At 38.2% G+C, this 21,470-nt stretch overlaps 1 protein-coding gene across 5 annotated transcripts in view; it reads left to right on the top strand.

The window, feature by feature from the left end:
- Window positions 1–21,470, top strand: part of CADM2 (cell adhesion molecule 2) — a 549,455-nt gene that overhangs the window by 414,135 nt on the left and 113,850 nt on the right. The window lies entirely within an intron of this gene.

Here is a 21,470-nt window from a genome sequence, read left to right as displayed (position 1 = left end):
CTGTGTCATACCACAAGAAATTTTGATTGACATCTGGAATGTTCCACTTCAAATTCTAGATAGTTAGTTTTTAGAGTGTTTTAATTGTTAAAGATCATGGATTTGTATTTTTAACATAATTATTGAAATACAGTTAAAAAGAGCATGCAAAAATAGGAGATAGGGAATCTGAGCCATGACAGGTTATGAGCTTTTCAAATGTCTTTAATGCAACTGTCCCAGAAAACATGCAGCTATTTACTATTTACTTTCCTTTTTGTTATATTCTCTCCTAATGTTCTTGTCACTCTAGTGTGATCAAATAGCAGTTTGCAGTGTGTTTAAATTTTATAGAAGCCATGGCCATTGTTGTCTTGGCCACCAGCATTTTACAAACCTTGCAATGATTGTTAAAAGGAAAGGCTAATGTAATAATAGTGTACTTAAACTGAAAGCACAATTTAGTAATTACCTTGTTACTTCAGAAAAAAAAAAAAAAAGAAAAAAAAAAAAAAGAAAAAAAAAAAAAAGCCCAGTAACATTAAAATAGGTAAAGAGAAAATAAAAGGAATAAAAGAAGCAGAAGATAATAATAAAGAAGCAGAATAAAAACCAGGCTAGCAAAACTCTGTTAAACAAAGCACATTTATGAAGTACAGTGACATAAGAAAAGAAAAGAGAATGAAAAGCATAAGGCAGGAAAATAGCATGTGGAAAGGAGGCTTGAAACAACTGGGATAATCATAAAATTTTTAAGGCTTGATTTATCAAATCTAAAATGGTGTGCCAGCCACAGAGAGCAAAGTAAAAGAAGAGGCATTATTATTCAAGGAGAAAGTACCTCAAAAGCTTTTGAGCAGCATAAATTGCATTGGAATAGAACAGGACTACTCTAAGATTATTGATGAAGGATTTTATGTCACTAACTTCCTATTCAATGAAAGTAATATAGTCTAGTATACCCTTGAGATGTGTTTTGAAGAATATTTCTTGCAAAATCAGTGCTACCAATACTTAATGTGAACTAGGGAAGTCATGATTTTAACTTCAAGGGGAGAAAAAAGTTGTTTTGAGCACACCTACAAGTACTTGAGGTGCTTTTTTATGTATTTTTCTATCCATCTTAGAGATTGCATGTCTACTGTGCCTTGGAGTTTGAAAGATAATTTCATGTTTATGATGTTTTTTCTCCTGAGCACTGTCTTCCTCAGTAGCCCAGAACATTTGCATCATGCCTGGTCTCCATCTTAGATAAAAACTAGGCAGATCTTGCAAATTCTCTTGATCCATCACTGAGTCCAATGATAATTCATTATCCTAATCTCAGTAAAAATGCTGCAGCCCTTCCATTTGCCTCAAAGAAAGAGTACACAATCTTGGCAGTTAAATGAAGAGCTATGTAGGCTCCCATAAATATAATTTCTAAGTAAACATGTCCTCTCTCTACTTCTCTGGGATACAAAAGGGGAAATCCTGCAAAAAGCTACCTGCTGTGGGGCTAATATGCTCAAGGATGTGATGCTTGAGCTGCAAGTCCTTGAGGAAATGTGTTATGCTGAAATTCTCCCTTTGGGAGCAGGAGGTGACTGAAGGTGTCCCTCCCAGTCAAACTGTGACATGCTTGGACTAAAGGCTGCCACAGGCAGGAATTGCCTGGTAATTGATTGCAGCAGGGCTTCCTGCTGATTAAGATGCTTCTTGATGTGAATAATGGTGACAGATTGCCTTTGACTGAAAGTGTTTTTGGTTGTAAATGTCTAGTGTCAGTTTTAGAGGGCTTTCATACTGATCTTAGTCTTCCATCAGGGCATAAGATAATAGGAAATCCTGAGTTGGAAGGGACTCATCAGGGTCATTGAGTCCAACTCCTGGCCCTGCACAGGACACCCCAAAAATCACCCATGTCCATGAGAGCATTGTCCAAGTGCACCCTGAAGTCAGACAGGCTGATGCTGTGACCACATCCCTGGTTCAACCACCTTTTCCTGATATCCAGCCTAAACCTCTGTGACTCATCTTCATGCCATTCCCTTGGGTCCTGTCACTGGTCACAAGTGAAGAGCAGTGCCTGCCCCTCTGCTTCCCCTCATGAGGGTGTTGAAGGCCACCATGAGCTCTCCCCTCAGTCTCCTCCAGGCTGAACAGACCAAGTGGCCTCAGCCATTTGTCAGAAGGCTTCCCCTCCATCCCTGCACCATCCCCATGGCCTCCTTTGGACACTCTCCAATGGCTTCATGTCTGTTTTATGTTGTGGCACCCAAAACTGCCCCCAGGACAATCCCTTCCCTTGGGGATTGTGCTGGGCAGGTGCCCCCAGGGCAGGGATGTCCTTCTGGCTGCCAGGGCACTGCTGACTCAGATCCAATTTACCACCCACCAGGACCCCCAGGGCCCTTTCCATGGCACTGCTCTCCAGCCTCTCCTTCCCCAGGCTCTCCACACAAGGGTTGTCCTGTCCCAGGTGCACAGTCTGGCACTTGCCATTGTAAATCTCCATACAGCTGGTGATCACCCATCTCTAATTTATCAGGGTCTCTCCTGTTGAGGGAGGTGACAGCTCTTCCCAATTTAGACTTGGCAAACTTGGTATTCCTGCATTCAGGACATTAATGAAGAAGTTGAAGAGAGCTTGGCATGAGCCCTATAGAACCCCCCTAGAGCCCAGACCTGTGGAATAAAAAGTGAAAAGAACACTGGTTCTAGCACTTGCCTGTGCCTGGCAGAACTTTTGTGAAATACAGCCATGCCTGAGATGCAGAATAGCAGCAATCAGCTCTGTCTGCTTGTGTCAGGTCAATATGAGACCTGTCTGCTATTTCACAGAGCAGTTTTTTTTCCCCCTTTGAAAAGTAATTAAGCTTATCTGTGATGTATATTCTCTGTGCCAAACGATCTGTTATGGCACATTGGCTCAGGTGGTCTGATTAACAAAAACATCACCTTGCAATGAAAAATGGGAAGTAATTTCTGCTTTATCTTTCTGGTTATAGACATAAGAGTCACTTTTTATTCTATGCTGTAAAAACTTATTTGAAGAGCTATTCCCAATATGATCTGCTAAGATAACGAGCATAAGAAAACTACTTAAATCTAAAATAAATATTGAAATAGATGAATGATAGAGACTGATCAAATATTTAGGTAATTAATGGTCCTGTAAATCGTTACTGTGTATTCTGATGCACTCTTGCTAGTCCTGCTGGACAATTATGATCCACTTTGTAATGGCAAAGTACAGTATCTGAAGAATAAAAGGTTTCCTTAACGTGCAGGTTACACATAATTAGTTACAAGAATAAAACAGTTCTCTGCCTTGTGTTTTTTTTTTTTTTTTCCAGTAATCAATGTGCCAGTAAAATCAGATTCAACTCAGTAAATAGAAAAAACACTTAGAAATTTCCCACAGTGAATTACAGCATTGCTGTCTTAGTGAAACAACAGCCTTGCAAAGAGCCTTGAAAAATATCTGCATGTCAGTCAGGAGGCAGAGATACCAGCTGAGATATGCAGGCAAGGGCAGGACTGTGCAGAAATACCAGCACAGCTCCTTGGTGTGGTATAACCACATCACTGTGCTTGCATTGCTGCTGGTGCAGCTGGACTGATGTCAGATCCCTGTGCCTTGCTGGGTCTGATATTCCTCTTGTGGCACTGCATATTTCACTGCAGAAGCAGCTTTGATGGGGACTGTAGTGCTGTTCCTTCTTATATCCAATGCATTCTTTGTGGCATCTTTCATTTGAGACTGTTCCAAAAGTCATTAGCTCGAGCCATAACCACCAGCAAGTACATTTGTATGCAGAAACACATTTTTATTGTGTATTGTATCCTGATTCCCCTCCACTTCTGCAAGCAGCTTAGCCTGGCTTTGTCTTTTAGTCCAGCCCCACAGTGGCACTCTGCTGTGCCCACTGATATTCCACATTTACAGTGTGTGCTGTTCTTGTGCATCCTCTGAGGTGGCACCTGCTTAGCCAGGTCACAAAGACAGCCCACAGTAATAAACTGCTTCCCAAGTGCTTCCCTCTCTTCATATTGGGCATTCCAGGTGCCAGGCATGCTCAAAAAAAAAAAAAAGAAGGAAACTCTTCTATGAGACTGTGCAACAAGATGTTGCATCTGTGGCTGAGGAGCCAAAATTGGCTGGTCCAGAGAGTGGTTCTGGTTCAACAACACCAAGCAAATCTGTGGCAATTGCAGTTCATAGTTATATTCAGGCACAGGCCATGGAAAAATGAAAAATAGTTGTCTAGTTATTTCCCCAAAGAGCTCCAGGCTGTGGAAAGTGCTGCAAATTTTTATTAGAAAAAATACAGGTCTAGCAGTCCTTAAAATATCTTAAATTATGAGGGTTTTTAAAAATTATTATTTGTCAGGAGATTTTGTTTGTTTGATTTTCTTAATTGTTGTGGTTTTTACCCTGTGAGATAATAAGTTGTAGAGCTCTGAAATACTTGTGATGCCATGAATATTTTTTTTTCTACTTTGAATCTTATGTTGCTTATTTACTTGATTTTAAACACATTCTCAGATGATTTGATTGGCAATAAATTTAATTAATTTCTCCAGGTCAAGCCTATTTTGCCCATGATGGCAATTGCTGAGTCATTTCTCCTTGCCCTTATCCTGACCCATGAACTTTATGTCATATATTCTCTTCCCAGGAATAGAATGTCAATTACATTTTGGATTATAACAAGAAATCGTGTTTTCTTTAGCAAAACCAGCACAAGCTCTTTGTTCTTTTTATATTAATAGACTCAGTATCTCTTGGGCTGCTACTAAACATCATCTGCTTGTCTGAAATAGGAGTAGAAAGTAAAACCCAGGTTTGTCAAGACTTAAGAGACTGGTATAAATTCTGAGATAAGAATGTGCAGTTCACACCTCCTGGGCATTTTGTTCATGTCTCATTATTTTCAAAGCCTTTTAGTCCAGTTTAGAGCTGTTTTCTTCCCAGTGCCAGTGTTTGTTTGCATGTTGCACATGGCTGTGTCATTTCCATTTGATACATTAAAAATTGTTAATATTACTTTAGAAAAGCACTTAAAAGTTTGAGCTACAAAGCACTTAAAATTCTGAGCTAGAAACTTTACTGATACAGTGTCAGAGTCTTTATGATGAGCAATGTGTTAGAGCAGGAATTACATCTGAGTAGTTCTGACTGATTCCCATCATTGTTATTTTGGTCAAGATTGCATTCTTTCTTAGAATAAAGCTGCTTTGACAGGAGGCTGTAAAGAACAGGGTGTAAAGAACATCATACTTTCAGTCTATCTTGCAGTATTTTTGGGCTACTCTTGAAACCACAGGTTTGTTTAAATGCATTAAAATTTAATTGTTGCTAACTTTCACTATGGAGTGTGGCAAACAGAGAAAAGTAGAAAAGAAATAAACTGTTTTGTGGCTTTATTTTTAAATTATAATGTACCATGTTACTGATTTAAATACAGGAGACTGAAATGTGTGATCAGAAGCTTTTTTCTTATGCTATTAAAAATAACAAGATGTACATATTTTCTGGAAAAAAATGCAGACAAAATAAGGACAGACCTTCATATTAAAAGGCAGAAGTCTATTAAATTTCTGGGGATGTGCTTCTAAGAGCTGCTCATCTCTTAAGAAGGTTAATGACTATGCTACAGTAGGAAGAAGCAGTTCAGCTAATGCACACTTCAGTAAATTAAAAACCCCTCTATTGCACTCAGGTATTTTATTCACATATTTTCCTCTTGCCTTGTCCCAAGGAAGACAAGATAGCTGAAACTTTGGCAGATTCCTGCCCCTGAAATAACAGTAAAAAAAAATCTGTTGTCACCAGAAACATGTGAGTGGAATGCAGGAAAAAAAGGGCTGGAGGAGGAGTTACCTGCTGCCAAGTTCAGTGGCCAGACAGGTTTTCTACATTACTGAGGTAATAAGACATGATGGGGTGTGCATGCCTGAGCTTTGGGGGTTTTCAGGTGCTGTGACGTGATGCCAGAGAGAAATAACTTCAGCAGCTGCAATAATGTGCCTGTAGCACAGTGTGCACACTGACACATCTCATTAAAATATATATTCACTGCATTGTGGTGCAGGTGTAGCACAGGAAAGAGAGGGGGGTTTTTTGATTGTCCTTCACTTTATGATTTGTTCTGCTTATGTTGGCCAGTGTTAAGTGTAGTGCTTAGAGCAAAATGATTTGTTGGAGGTTGTAAAATAAGAACGTTAATCAGTGAAAATCATTGAATTAAGGGAGAGGAGCATGCAGGGTTTTGTAGTCAGTGAGGAGACTTGAATTGATTCCATCTCAAATGCCACAGTAGCAAGTACATGGACATAAAGCAGTGGGTTTTAAAATTGTTTTCAAATGCCTGTTCAGTTCAGCTGTTCCAGACAAAAACTAGAAGGTGAACAGAGCTGAGAACACTCAGCCAATCTGTGTTTGTGTGTCAATAAAGGAATGTTTTCCAGTCCACACTGGAATGAGAGGTGAATCTCCACCTGTCTTTGGTTACCTTGCCTTTTCCCTAATAACACTTTAGAGCAAATGTGTAGATGGAAGGAAAAGTCTGTGGCTGCATGGGGTTAGAAATCATGGGCTCAGTGAGGTAAAAGTTACTCCAGAGAAGGTCAAACCACAAACCAGGAGCCAAAGTAAAAGCAGATCTTGTGTTTCTCAGGAGCACATTCAGTGCTTTGGAGAGGACCATGCCAGTCTCAGTGGGAAATAGGTTGCTCACTCCTCAGAATTGTGCCTCTCAGTGTTTTTTTCTAAATGAGAGGTGGGGTAAATCAGTAATTAAAGGTCCTGTGTATTTTCTTTTTGAAGAGAAAATAACTCTTGGATGTCTTAAAGGTGTGCCTTGCTAGTATAGGTCTGTGCAACCCCTCAGTGCAAGGAATGAATTGCAGGACATTGTGGCTTTATAGGTTCCCTTCTTCAACTGCATGATGTTCTTGAGTAATAAAGAACAGTAATTTGAGTTTCACTGGCATTGCATCCTTGTGTGGAAAAATTTTGAAAATCCTGTCTCCTGTATTAGAAAGACTTACTCCCTCTTGAGTTATTCTGCAGAACTCTGAAAGATGCTTGGTTCATCCCAGAGTATTTTCTACAGGTTGTTTCTTACAAAATAAATGGGGCAATAACCAGAAAAGTCACCTTTTTTTTTCACCAGCACTTCACTGTGTAGATTTTTTCCTTGTTCCACTCTTTGTAGTTTTTCCTGCCTTACCAGATTCATGTGCTAAAATTAAATGGTGCTGCTTCAGTGTTGTGCTCTACAGAGACCTGTGTCACTTACCATTTTTAGTAGTTAGGAGCTAATGGGGCAAGATGCATTTAGGGTTTGTTTTCTGAGACAGCTAAAAATAGAATTGTTTGATAATATTCTGTTATTCACCATGATACTACCTAAGGGGCTATGCAAGACTTCATTTTGTTTTCAACTAAGTTGGACAATTATCCATAAGCTGATAACCAATAAATTACTAGGCCATTGCAATATCAGCAAATATAACTAGTAAACATGAATTTTAAAAAGCAATGATAGCTTAAAAAAAAAAAAGTTCTATCAAAAGTTTGTGGTAGCTCACAAAGGTAATGCAGAAAAAGGCAATAACACGTAAGCCACCCCTAAATCCATCAATACATTCTTCAGAGTGCAAACTGAATGTCTAGGACTGTCCCTGTGTCTGTTCTGTCAGTCTCCAACCTCCTTTTATTAGTCCTATATAGACAATAAACAACAAGACTGACAGCTTTGTGTCCTTTGGCATTTTTGTGTCACCATCACACAGTAAGAGGTTATTATGTCATCACTCAAGCCTGTCAGGTTTACTTTAGTCTGCTGTTTGTCTTAGCAATTGTTTTCCTCATTTTTTTCCCTCAGTTAATACACATACCCTGTATAGATTGTATATTTTTGATGTTACCAGAATCCATTTTTTCAGAGGAGAAGTGTTTTTAACTTCAACCATAAAAATGTCACCCTGTTTTTTTCTTTCTTTACACCAAAATATAAATTAGCAAAAAAAGCATCTTCTGCACTCTGTCACTTCTAGTTTGTGCAGAACTTTTTCATAACTCACATAGTGAAACATTGTTTGTATTAATATTACAAGCAGCAAGGACTCTTAGATTTTTAATTTCTTAAGGCTTTGTTTGGGAAAGTTCATTATGAATAACTTGTGGAATCTCTGTAGGTTTCAGCACTGTACATTGATAACTAGTGCCCAGTACCTACCTTTAATTGTATCATTTACGGGTGAAATGAAAGAGAATCTTAGCTGAGGTTTGTCTTTTGAAAGCAAATAAGTGTGATGGGAGGTTGAAGAGTCAACACTTGGCTTTTGTCAATGGTTTGCAGCATGTGGAAAGTACAGGTTTTCATCACAAGGGAAACCATGGACTGCTTCCACAAAAAAGGCAGAGGTGCCCATAGCAAGCATCTGCCTCAGATTGCACATTCCCTCTCTCTCAAAAATGTCTGGAAAGGACAAGAAAAATTAGGAGCAGAGTACTCTAAAAACAGCAAGCTGAAGAAGAAGGCATATAAACTAAGCATTATGAATGAGGGGCAATAAATCCTGGACTAGCAACTTCAACCTAAAGGATTCTATTCAGTGTTTCTTGTGATTCTCCTCTTTTCTCTAAAAGTGACATCTAAGCCAGGTCAGATCTTGCTGAAACAAAGACACAGAGAAGAGGCTGCTCAGTCTAGCTGGCAACCACAGAGCTGCATCAGGCAGTGCTAAGGGACGGGAAAGAAGGGACAAATTTTTAGTCACAGTCCCTAATGCAAGCCAATAATAAGAACTTTTGTCCACCAATCTGCTCAGAGAATGTTGTAACCATCTGGGCCTTGTATTTTCTTAAATAAGCTTGGTCACACCTTGACAAACCAAAGCTATACCATTGCAAATATTCACAGTAGGAAGAAGAAAAAAAAAAATGAGCTAGCAGGTAGGAAACACAAGAAAATGTTTAAATCTTTCCTTCAATTAGTATGTATTTATGTTTATATGTGAAATGCCTGCATTCACGTAAAGTAGGACAGTTTCAACAGAGGCTTTAAATGACAGATGTCCCAAAGTCCAGCAGTGATGACATGCAAACAGATGGGCAAGTGAGGTGGAAATTCTGGAATCTGCCCCTTCTGAGCAGGGCTGTCCAACCAGGCCCTTGTGTCCCTGTGTCACTGTCACAGGCTTGGGACAATCACAGCTTGCCAGAGGAGATCCAGCAATTAATTCTGGGGATGTGTGGTGGGTGAGCTCCTGGGTGAAATCAGTGGAGCAACACTTTCTTTGGGAGTTCCCCTGATGCAGAAACAGGATCTATCCTGCACTCCCAATCCAGTTAAATGACCCAGGAGAATTCAGGCAGTTGCCTGGAGGCATTTATTCCTTCTGAGAGACTTGAGCTCAGCAACTCAGCCAGGTACTTGTCATTGCATAATTGAAGAATTTCAGCAGTGCCCAAAGGTTTTCCTTAGGCACGAGGATTCATGTTTCTGATGTTTGCTGTAGGGTTTGTTTTTTTGTGTGAGTCTTAAGTTCATCCCCAACTAGAGCTAGGTGCCATTCCTTAATCAATTGCCAGAAATATCAGAGACCAAATAAGGGTTCAGAGTGCCACTGAGCCTGCTAGGTATTGTTGTAGTGGCTTTTTGACACGCCTGTCTCTGCTGTCAAATTTATTCCAGTGGAGATCACCTTAAAAGATGATACTTGATTTACATTACCTGATTTGTTCTGTAATGGGGGAGATCAGAGTCGACTCCTTGATTTCATTTTCACAGGGAACAATATATCTTTAATTTGGAAATGGATGATCAGTGCCTACATTCAGAGGAGTTGGCTGCTGCAATCCCCATTGCTGAGCTCTGCAATCATCATTCCCATCCTACTTTGTCTCTTGCAGTCAGAAATGTTTCATCCTGGCTCATTTGGAGCTGTCTGTCTTGGATCTAGACAGACTCACCTGGGCCAGATCCTCAAGTAGTCCCACAGACTTTTCCCCTCCCTTTCCTTCCCTCTGAATTTAAGCAGTCTCCAAGGATAAAGTATTCTTGGGGGAGACAAAGGTATTTTTTGCCCCTTTTTTTTTTTCTCTAATCCACTTATTGTTTTCTGTCTGCTGGCAGAATTAGGAAGACAGATTTGCACATGAGGACAAAATTTTGTCTTCATCCCCTAGAGATGAACCTGGTTGCAGACTCTTCTAATTATTGGTGTAAAGCTCATGATCGAGATTCTACAGTAGGAAGCTCCCCATGGTCTCCTATACAATTTTTGAGTTAGTGTTAATCCATATGGCTCCAATTACCCTTCACCTGACTGTGAAGGTAAACTGCTGCTATTTCTAAATTTATAGAATTGTAGTTTTCTGTGCAAGAACAGTGTGATAATTTGTATTTTTTATTATTATTATTATTAGTAGTATTATTATTATTATTTTAAATGTTATTCTATTTTTCATGGCTGTGGTGGTGGATTTTTTTTTATTCTAATCTATCACTGGTAATACTTTCTAGGATTCAACTAGATTAAATTTAATTCTGCAAAGGAAGTTTAAAATTTAGGAGACACTAGAGTAATTAGCTCTGAGCATTTTTCTACAAAGTTATTGTTTGTTTGTTTGTTTTAAAAATTTAGCTTTATAAGCAAGGGTTTAGTAAGTTCTATATTATTTAATTTTTCTTTTCCTGATCTCAGAATGGACCTCTTGGAAATAAAAGTAATGCATTATGACTCTTGTCTATTCAAACATACAGGGTTAAAAAAGGTATTAAGTCAGTCAGCATTTGAAGATCTAAATTAACAGAGCTTCCAAAACTCAGTGGCATTTATTTCTGTCCATCATGCTGTAATCCAATGTTGATACAGAAGTTTTCTTGAGAGGCTCAAGCTTGTGCTTTCCTTCAAATGACAAAAGCAGCTCAGACCAGAGGACAGCCCCATACAACAGGATCCAGGAGCATGTGAGAGTTCACCTGTGTGTACTCAGACAAATATCAGGGGCCTTTCTCTTCACCTTCTCAATTTCTATTGTTCTCTCTGAAAAGATTTTCACTGATTCCATCAAATGTTTTAAAAATTCTTTTTTATTCTGGGAGAAGGCATGTCTGTGGGAGGGCCTACCCAGAACAACACTCGGTTCCAGAGGTGATCAAATTAATCTGTCAACATTTTCCCTCTACCAGGTAAGACATTTCTATGGATGGATAGTCTTCAAACAGTTTTCTTTATTACAGTTCAGCAGAGCACTCTGCAGGGTATCAGGTTTTAATTATACAAGAGCCATTTAAAAGCCAAAAAGGTGGAGAGTAATGTCTGAGAACTTTTTGTTTATTTTGATGTAGTATTGTGATACAGGTAAAAGTTTTATGAATCAGAGAATCCTTGAATAGCTGAGGTTGGAAGGAATCTCTGGAGATCATCAGGGCAGCCTAGCTGTCCTGCTCAAGCTGCATCAGCCAGGGCAGGTTGCTCCAGACCATGTCCAGTCAGATTTTGAGTAGCTAAAGCTGGAGACTTTACAACTTTTTTCAGGTCTTGTGCAGTAAAATACAGTACCATAGTTCTTTCTGTGAATAAGTTGTAAATTTGTGGTGGACTGTCTCCAATGCTGGAGCAGAAGAGTGTGAGGATCCCTCTACACCAAGGAGGAAGCAGCAGCACAAACTCTGAGTGATAAACTGACCACAGCCCCTATTCTCTGTCCCTCTGCACTGCTGGGAAAGAATGGAAGGTTGGAGGATAGGTGCTTTAATATATGATTTCATTTCTCACTCTGATTTGATTGGCAATAAATTAATTTTGCCAAGTCTTTGTTAAGTTTTGCCCATGACAGTTAACTGTTGACTAATCTCTCCCTACCCTTATCCTGACCCATGAGCATTTAATTTTATTTTATTTTCTCTGTCCAGTTGAGGAGGGGAGTGATAGAGCAGGTTTGATGGGCAGCTGGCACTAAGGTCAACCCACCAAAATGATTGAAGTTGCAGTCCCTTACCTTTATGTTCCTACTCCAGCATGACTCTGGCTCATGCCAGGAAAAGCTAAAGAAGATTAATCTTTGTGAATATCTACCAAAGGTATTTCAGGATTGATCACATTTCTGAATTTTGTGATATGCAGGTTCTTTACCCCAAAAACATGCAGAATTATAAGATCCCAGAATGTTTCACACTGGAAAGGGCCTCTGGATGTCATCTACTCCAGCTTGGTTCTCTATGTTAGAGCAGCTTCCTATGATAATTGGAGCTCTAGATCTGATGCCTGTTTTGTTTTTTTGGTTTTTTTCCTTTCAAATTTGGACTAACTTCAGGATTTTCTGCATCTTCATTCTAAACAATCCCAAGTCTCTCAGCCTCAACTTGTATGAGAGAGGCTCCAGTCCTTTAATTATCTGGTTTTGACACCATTGCTTATTAACAGGTTCTTTCACAGCACAACTACATCTGGAAAACTAAGAGAAATCCCACAAAAGAGGGAGCATGTGTGGTGGAGAGACAGATTGTCTGCTGCTTGGCTGAATGAGAGACATCATAAAACTTTAAGGGCTCTATCATCAAGGATGTTGCAGCCATCAAAGAGCTTTTCTGAGAATCCTCCCTGGAATTGCACTAGACTCATCTTGGATCTCTCCTGATGCTTTGTTCCATATTTCAATGCCCTCCATAGTGAGATGGGAGAGTCATCCCTAACAGCACTAATATCTTCACTATTGATTTGTGCTTTAGGTTTTGACTCTTCATTGGTACCAGGATCAATTGCTGGGTTGACTGCAGATGCATTCATCAGTCATTGATGATTTCTTGGCTGTTTTGTCCAGGTTCTGTAATATTTTCAAGGCAGTGACCTGTTCTTAATTGGCCTCTGGAGGAAGCTACCTTGCTTCACTGGCTGCAGCAGGAGTTTAGGGAGTCTGCCTGCTTAATGTAGTTAGGAAGAATGAGTATTCCTGTCTTGGCATCTGTAGCCCATGCAGCCATCTGCTGCAGGAAGGATGATGTTCATTTCTCTATCTATGTGATCAAGAAGTGCAGGAAGAACAGGGACATCTTATAGCTGTTCTCAGGTAGAGAAAAATCTCTTTCAGAACACCAGAAAATGAGAAAGTCTTTCCATATTCTGCTGAAATAATATGTTTGAACAGGATTTCACTCTAGAAATTAGAAGACTCTTGACTTTTCAAGGATAGATATGACTCCACCATGAGTATCACTCATTGATGCCACTAAAAACACACCCAGTGTCATGGGATCATTAAGCTTGGGTATTAAAATGGGCAGAACTGTAATGTCACCATCTGCAAGGCCAGGGAAATCAGCTTTTCAGCTTCCTTGAGGCACAGTCACCTGCAGACACACACCCAAAATGTATTGCATTTGGGCAGGCCTGAGTAGACCCTGGCTGTGCAGCAGTGCTAGAAGTGCAAAATCTGGCTGAATTATTCTGTTCTCCCTGTCCTTTAGGACTCCTTTCATTCAAAGCTGACTAAAGCCAGTGCATGAAGGTCACCAGCAGTGATTGTAAAGAGCTTTCTTGACAAGGAAGAAGAGTATTATACAACTGATGCTCTTTAAAATACATAGATGGCCTTGGTAGAGCTCTGTGCTGTTTGACCAGACAGTTTTTAATGCCTACATAAGCTTTACTCTGCCTTAGTCAGGAATCTTTAGGTGCTGCTAGTACAGTGATTAGTATCAACATCAGCAGCATGAGGAAAAATTACCTGGTCTGATCTGCACAGAAGAACAAACTTGGAAATCTGTGTGGCTTTGTTTTGCTTGCAAGAGGATTAGTATTTATTTCTCTCTTCTACTTCAATAAAGTCATTATCTAACGTTTCTCACTCACAGTGAAGTCCCATTTGACATGAAACATAGTGTTTTGTCGTTTCAGTATTACCCTCAATATTATAGAAAAAAAATTCTAATTTCTGTTAGTCTTTCCTTAGGTGCATGTGGACTTATTATAGCTGTCCATTGTATTATTTTCATTTTCTTAGTATTATTTTTGCAGCAGTAATCCATCAGCAGACCTTCAGAAATTCTCTTCCCAACTGAGAGACTGCTTCTGTCTGTAATTTACAATATATGGCACAGTGTGATGTATGCTATTTTGGAATGTTGTAGCATTTTCTTTAACCATAATTGCAAGGATCAGTACACCCCAGAATAGGATTCATCTTTTTAGAGTGGTGCTGCATTTGAACATATAGTTAAATAATTTCCTCTATAATTCTCAGGGCTCCTTTCCTGCATTACTGTTTTCAAAACAATCATCTCCAACTTGCTACATAAGACTACCAATTACTTTTATCTATTGAATTTCATTTATTTTAAATTATATCCATCTCTAACCTTGCCAGATCATTTTGCAATTTTAATTTTTGCAGCTGTATATTTGAGAAGTATGATATTAAAATATTTTCTAGGCAACTGTGGTGTGGCACATGTCTAGTTGCATTAGGATAACAGGAAGGCTTGTAATTCCCTGTTGAACAAGGAACCAAGTGAACAGACCTTGTAAGACAATGTTTCATCCTGACTAAGGTGATTTTTGTTTTATTATTTGGAGGTACTGTTAAATATTATTTCAACACAGTAAAAGAGTAAAGCATCTTCATAGTTCAAAGCCTGTATGTTTTGGAAAGGTTTGAAACTTAGATTTCTTATGGGAAAGAGAGTCAGGCCACAGACCTTGTCAGACAATAAATATCACCCTTATGCTTCTCAAAAGACAAGAAGAAAATAAGTTCAATTCTTCTTTAATACAAGAAACAGGCATTATAAACACCCCAGAAGGCAAGTTTTTCCTCTCTTTTTGCATATTGCCAAGTTTCTTGAGTGTTCTGAAGAAGAAAGAAGCCAACACAGAACATGATTGTGAGAGAAAAGGTAGCTCAGTGCAGAAAATCAGCCATGCAGGAGATTTTTCTTTATTCCATCCATGAAGGGCATGGAGTCTTCCTGGCCTTCATTTGTCACTTGGCAACAACTGGTGGAACCTCAACTCAGCAGCATGTCATTGTAAATCACTTTAAACTCTTTTCATTTTATCCAGATTGCAGGAAATGGAGAACTGTTGTTGTTTCACTGCAGAAATTACCTTTCTGTTTGGGTTCTCCTCATAAGCATCTAAGGCTGCACGCCCTGATAAATGATAGATAAGGTTGTACAGGCAGATTCTGAGTCCCCAGTGCTTTGGCCTTTTCAAGGCAGGTGCAGAAGAGATGCCTCTCTTAGTGAGGCTGTCAGCACCTCTCCTGATGAAGGGAATTTGCTGCATGTCTTTGGCAGATGCATTATGCAACATGCAAAAAGTCTGAAAAATTTAAAAAGGAGGAAGCAGCTTGCTTTTGAACATTGTTCTCTAAATAAGCTAATCAAAATTTTCAGCACTGAAAACAATCTAGTCTTTTCTTGTTAGACTGCATGCCTCAGCACCAAGTAGAAGGCCAGGTGATTAGAGGTGGGAGAAGTATATTTCTATTAACCCCATTGTTTCTTCCTTTTGGTCACCAAACACTTTGGAAATGCACTGAACGAAAATAAAATCTATCTCCAGGGATTGTTACATAGTTCTTCCATTTCTAGACCCTTACTTTTATGAAGCTCAGTGATGCCCAGAATTTATTGAGTACATGAATGGGTTTAAAAATTCAGTGATATTGAAGTATTCTCAGCATCCAGGTGATGAAAAAGAAATATGATTGAAAACTGTGAAAGGCAGTGTTTGGAATGTCTGTTTGAACTCACCTGTGTTACTAATCACTTTCCTAATGGGGAAAATCATGCATCTGCAAATTGGTCAGACTGTTGCACAGTTTTTTAGCCAAAGATCCCTCCATAGCATTGTGATATTGTTTATGTGATTTCTGCTAATTTTACTTATAAATGACTTTTATAACCTATAACTTTAAAGGACACCAATGGTACATATGTCATCCAATTGAATAGGTTTCATAGAAATTCCTAATTCTTTTCCCTGTACATTAGCATTACCTGTGAAAGCAGTTTGAGGACAAAAAAAAGTGATAGTTCCACAAATGCAGTGCTGTGAGCAGACAAGAATTGCCTCCACTGAGAGGTAAGAACAGTCTCAGCACATACAGAGGTAGAAATAGAAAACATGGGATTACTGAATATTCACACTGCCATTCTTGTGTACTTGAATGAAACTAATCAACTTGCATGACTGGAAATGAAAGAGGAAGAAAATGGATTTTCTTTCCACATGAAAAACAACTGAGAAGTTTTTAAATCTTGGGATTTCAGATACCATGCAAGTAGATAGGTTAGGCATGAATAGAATAACTGTATATCAGGTTTTCTTCTTAAAGGAAATGTGACTGTTTTGAAAAGAAATATGCATGTTTAGAAGACAGAGAATAACAATGCTGGTTTGGTTTGTTCTGTTTATTCCTGTTCTCTCTCTTTTCTTGTTCTGGTGGTGGTGGTTGATGCACAACCTTAAGCAAATTCTGTAGATCATCCTACAGGGACCTTACTATGTTGAATTCATTAGGAGCAAAGAAAAAGGGGCTTCTCAAGTATATCCAACACCACAACATAAATCCCTTTAAATCTGTTTCAGATTATGGTGCTGCATTCAGAAAGTTGGAATCTGAAAATCAGAGGGATTGTTTCAGTTTCATAAATAATAGAATTCAGAGAGTTTAGCGTGACCTGTAGAGTATCAGAAAATCCTTCTGGTTCCAACTAATGGTTTTGTTATTCCCATGAGAGAGTAAAGAGCTCCAGCATAAGGAAGAAAATTTTGTTGAGTGAATCCCAGGATGGCAACATATGTCAAGTTAGTATTCTCAAAATATCAGTAAATTTCTCTAGAGAATTTAGGGATTTTGTTGTTTGTTTATTCCCTCATTCCTCAAACATATGACTCAAAATACTACAAAGATGTGGTAATTTTAGATGAAATTATATTAGAGATGTTGCTGTGTGGCTACTATGTCTAACAGGTCCAACTGCCTTTTCTGAAATGTGGATTTTTTTTTTTTTTCCATTTTGGCAAATTTCTAGGGTTCTTTTCTCTCTTCATTATAATTCCTGTTGCAGGATTTCTCTATGATAACATATGATCATTATATTTTTTTTTCCAAAAAATAAAGTAGAGCTTTTTTAGATTGTGAACAGGGAGGCCAGTTTATTGTGATGGTCATCAATATCAGTAATTACTAATTAATGCAGTTGAAATACATGACTGTATCTCTTAGTTGAAATTACCTCAACTATACAAATTATCAGGGTTGCTTGTTTCTGTGTCAGAGAACATTCTGAAAGGAAATCTTTTCCACAGGAAAAGAGAATGACAGGTAAAATAAATGAAGTGTGTCTGCTTAGGAACAAGTGTTTTATGCATAATTATTTCATGCCTTGCAAATTAACTGCATCATATGTGCCTGGGAATTACAGAAAACTGAAATAATGTACCTAGGGCATGTTGGAATTTACTATGTAATTATATTTCTTGTTGCATTTTGTAATTTTCAAATGGCTTGCAACATGAGAATCCACAAACTGACGCCAGTGCTGGTATTCTCTGTTACTGCCTTTGGCATATGTGCATTTCCCAGAAGTCAAAGAAATATCCTGTTTATTTACCCTTTTCCTGATATCTCTATAGGTATGCAAAAGGTAATGATTCAGCAATGTAGGATAAAATCCCCAGGAAGAGGCCAGAAGGGTCTGTTTGGCTTCCAACAAAGTCAAATGTTAAAAACAAAAAGTTTCTAAAGCAGGGTCTGAAAGGGCACTGTTCTACTCTTTTGTGTTCAAGTGCTAATTAAATGTGATGGAGCATTTTGTATTTTACTTTGGGAAACTTTATTTGAACTATTATGGTGGAGCTGCTTGCCACTTGGTGCCTTTCAGTAGCTGATTCCTGTCCAGGCTCCTGGGGCTGCTTTGCTCCATCAGCCAGGCTTGGCAAGGTTTTCTGCCATCAGCAAGACCCTACTCCACCCACTCACAATGCCTGGATATCATGAGTTGCTAGAATTACTCTGGTTTCTCCACTGTTGCTCTTGTTTCCATCACTCTTTTATGCAAAATGCACCTGAGACAGAAAATGGAAACCAATCAGTTCTGGCATCCATCACTATCAATTTCATTAAGAGAAACTGGAGTATTTCTAAACAGATGAAGATATAAAAACAGTTACAGGAATAAAATTTGAAAATAAGATTATAAAAAGTTTCTGTGTAAGGACTCACTTTTTCTAAGCCATAGCAGCAAAATTTGGTTTGCCTGTCATCTGTGTAGACAGGAAACTTACAAATAATAGGTTTGAAAATTAAGAAAGAGATAATTGTTTTTAGACCCAACTCTTACAAAAATGCTTCTGACAAACAGCTTTCCTGCAAAGGAGCATTGTGTTGGTGCTATTTGCAGCATTTATTGCAAAGGTTGTGTTGGTATTTCCATTACAAAACTTTCTTGCAGTTCTTTCAATAAAAATCCACTCCATAATGAAACGTGGAACATCTGATCTCATCTCTTGACCAGTGGTTGTTTTTACCAGCTATCCACTGAATTGACTGGGCTGAAGTTTTTATATTTCAAAAATATTAAAAAAAAAGGTGTGGAGGGGAGGAGGTGAGGGAGGGGAGCAGTAGGAATGTAGCTGATGGAAAAGGTTTGTTTTTCAATTGTAGGATCAAAATTATGTGCTGTTGGCATCATCTGTAGTGGAATACAGTTGTGCTGTAGTGGAATTCATTACTGTTCTTCTTAGGACATGAAATTCTACACTTAGTGCCATCTGTAGGAAAATATTTCAACATGCATAAATCTTTATGACAAGGCAGCAACAACTGAAAGTCATTACAAAGTAAAATACTATATAAGATGATACAGTGTGCATTATTTTTTAAATAATTTCAGATTAAGTGGAAGGGAAAAATCACCACTTCCAAATTACAGAGTGCTGAGAAGCTTTTTGGTTTTGCTTTGTTTGCTTGTTTATTTTGTTTTTCTATTTTCTTTCTGTTGTTGCCAAATTATATAAATGGGTGTGGTGGTGATCAAACCATTTGGAAGATCTTGAATTTTTTTTTGTTTTTGGTTTTTGGTTTTTTTTGGAAAGTCAGTACTATGAAATAAACTACCATTCTTATGTCTGTTCATTTCCATCTGGCTAGAATTGAGAAGCTGAGAAAAGAATTCTTAGTCCTTATCTACTTGCCCAAAGATAGGAACAGCTTCACTGTTGTGAGGAGTTTTGGCAGCTAAAGCCACAGTGATCAGCTTTGCTGCTGTTTAGGTTTATGTGCTTTTTGTGTTTTCCTGAGCTTGATTTTCTCAGCTGTTCCATCAGCTTTGTATTTTGTGGCTTCTGATTCCCTTGCTTATTTACTTTGAGGTTGCTCCTATTTTCATCATTATATGGATTTGATTTTATAAACTAAGTAATTGTGTATTTTTCCTTGTTGTGGCTGGCCAGATGACATCTCAGTTCTGCTTGGAATGTGTCCATGACACACAGCCTCAGTCCCTTTTTGTGCCCTGAAGAAGTTCATGGCATGCCTGAATGTTGGGCTGCTTCAGCTGCCACATTTCAGTCCTCAGACTCTGCAGAAGAAGCTGAGCTTTAGCAGTCCTGCCCTAAAATAATCAGCAAACTCAGCTGAAATTTTCTGGTGAGAACAAATCTAAATGACAACCTTAGGAGAAGACAAATTCAAATTCTTGTTTTTGCTGCATCTTCAATGTAACTTCTTATTTTGTTGTAAATCTACCTGGATTGACTTGGGAAGCACTTGGGCAGAAACATTTAGGTTTAGCAGCAAAAGAACCACAGTGAAACTTTTTATTTATTTTAGTGATTGGAAGAGATAAACTAGACAAATCTAAGAGTCTTTGGAGACTTTAGAAAGAGGTGAGAGAGAAGAGCATTAGGGACTTGAACACCTTTGCTCTTCTCACAAATGCAAGTGTAACTGTCCTAATAAATATCATGCTCCCATTTTACTTTTGACTTTCAGAGGCTTGCTGTAAAAATAGACTCACTGAAGTTTCACACATTATCAGGCCATTTCAATCTAGGGGTATGCAGCTAAACTTCCTGAGTTAGAGGCTTTTCTATTGTTTGCTTTGGAGAATTACAGTGTTTGCTCACTTATTTCTATGCTGTGGAAAAGCTTGGATACTATAAACAGATTTCTGAAGCAACTTTACTGCAGAAAAATAGGAATGTTTTGTCAGTTTTTCAGTATAAATTGGGGGTTGATCTAAGTATAGGTTATAAAATACTTTATATTTTAAAGCATTAAGTGAAGTGACATTTTGAATTTAAGTGAATCAACATGTTCCTTCTCCCTCATTGCTTTCATGCAAACAGAAGAGATCGTATTTTTATTCATAATCAAAAAAGAAAAGCCACTACATTCAATTACCTCAAATTATTAAATGTATTACATATGCATGTATAAGTGGAACTTCCAGTCTATTCATAATAAGAAATAATTATTTGCATAATTTGAGAAATCTGATATTCCAGTTGAATATCAGAAGTAATGGACATGAGAAAAATGTGTAGGTAAACTATGGAGGGCTAGATACAGGATTCTCAACATGTGTAAATAGGTGAAAAACAGGCTGGTTTTGGGAAGAATTTATTTTAGGCACTGAACAAAGCTATGAGAGGGCAGAAATCAAAGTCATTGTTGGTATTTTTAGAGGAAGGCCAGTGCTAACTCAAGTCCTGTAGTTTTTAGGTTTATATATGTTACAAATCACTCAATACACCACTCAAAAACTTGCTCAACTCTCCTACTTTATTCCACAGAGAAAACAAACTGCTCTGTGTTGGTTTTGGGTTTTTTTTTTTTCTCTTATCTCATATTTACACATATATATATATATTTACAATGAGACAGGTCTGCCAGAGCAGCTGTCTCAAAGCCTTTATTCCATCACAGCCATCAGCCTCATTTTACAGAACCAAGCAAGGGAGATGGAAACAATTTCAGCCACTTACAACAGCAGACAAGTTGTTCTTAGTTACATGGTCTTTTAAAAGTTTCTTAACCAGTAAGATAATATTAAAAGCTGATGAGAATTTGCTTTAGTATACTTACAAGAATTTGCAATTAGTATACTTACCTGTACCTTTAGCTTCTAACAATGCTTACTTGTAATGGTTTCAAACAATGGATAAAACTTCATTATTAAGCTTACATAATTCTATCTTGCTTAACATATTTACATATATTTAAAATATTTACATTGTCATAAGGTAACTTGTGATTAGCAGACAATTCTCTATATTTTTTCTTACATCTCTTTCTTGAATGAAAGAATCATCTTTGATGGTTTTGCCCATCATCTGTTGTGCACACTGAGATTTTCTTTCCTGCACCTTTCTGAGAGTCTTGTACCTTTTCCATTTCTCACATCTCTCCATTGTCAGCTGTAGACACTGCTGAAGGCTTGTGGGGAACCTAATCGTGTTTTTTCCCAGATTGTTGA

This window comes from Erithacus rubecula, assembly GCF_903797595.1.
Source record: "Erithacus rubecula genome assembly, chromosome: 1".
Lineage (NCBI taxonomy): Eukaryota > Metazoa > Chordata > Aves > Passeriformes > Muscicapidae > Erithacus > Erithacus rubecula.
The sequence above is the reverse complement of the archived record's forward strand: the minus strand, read 5'-3'. Positions and strand labels throughout refer to the sequence as shown.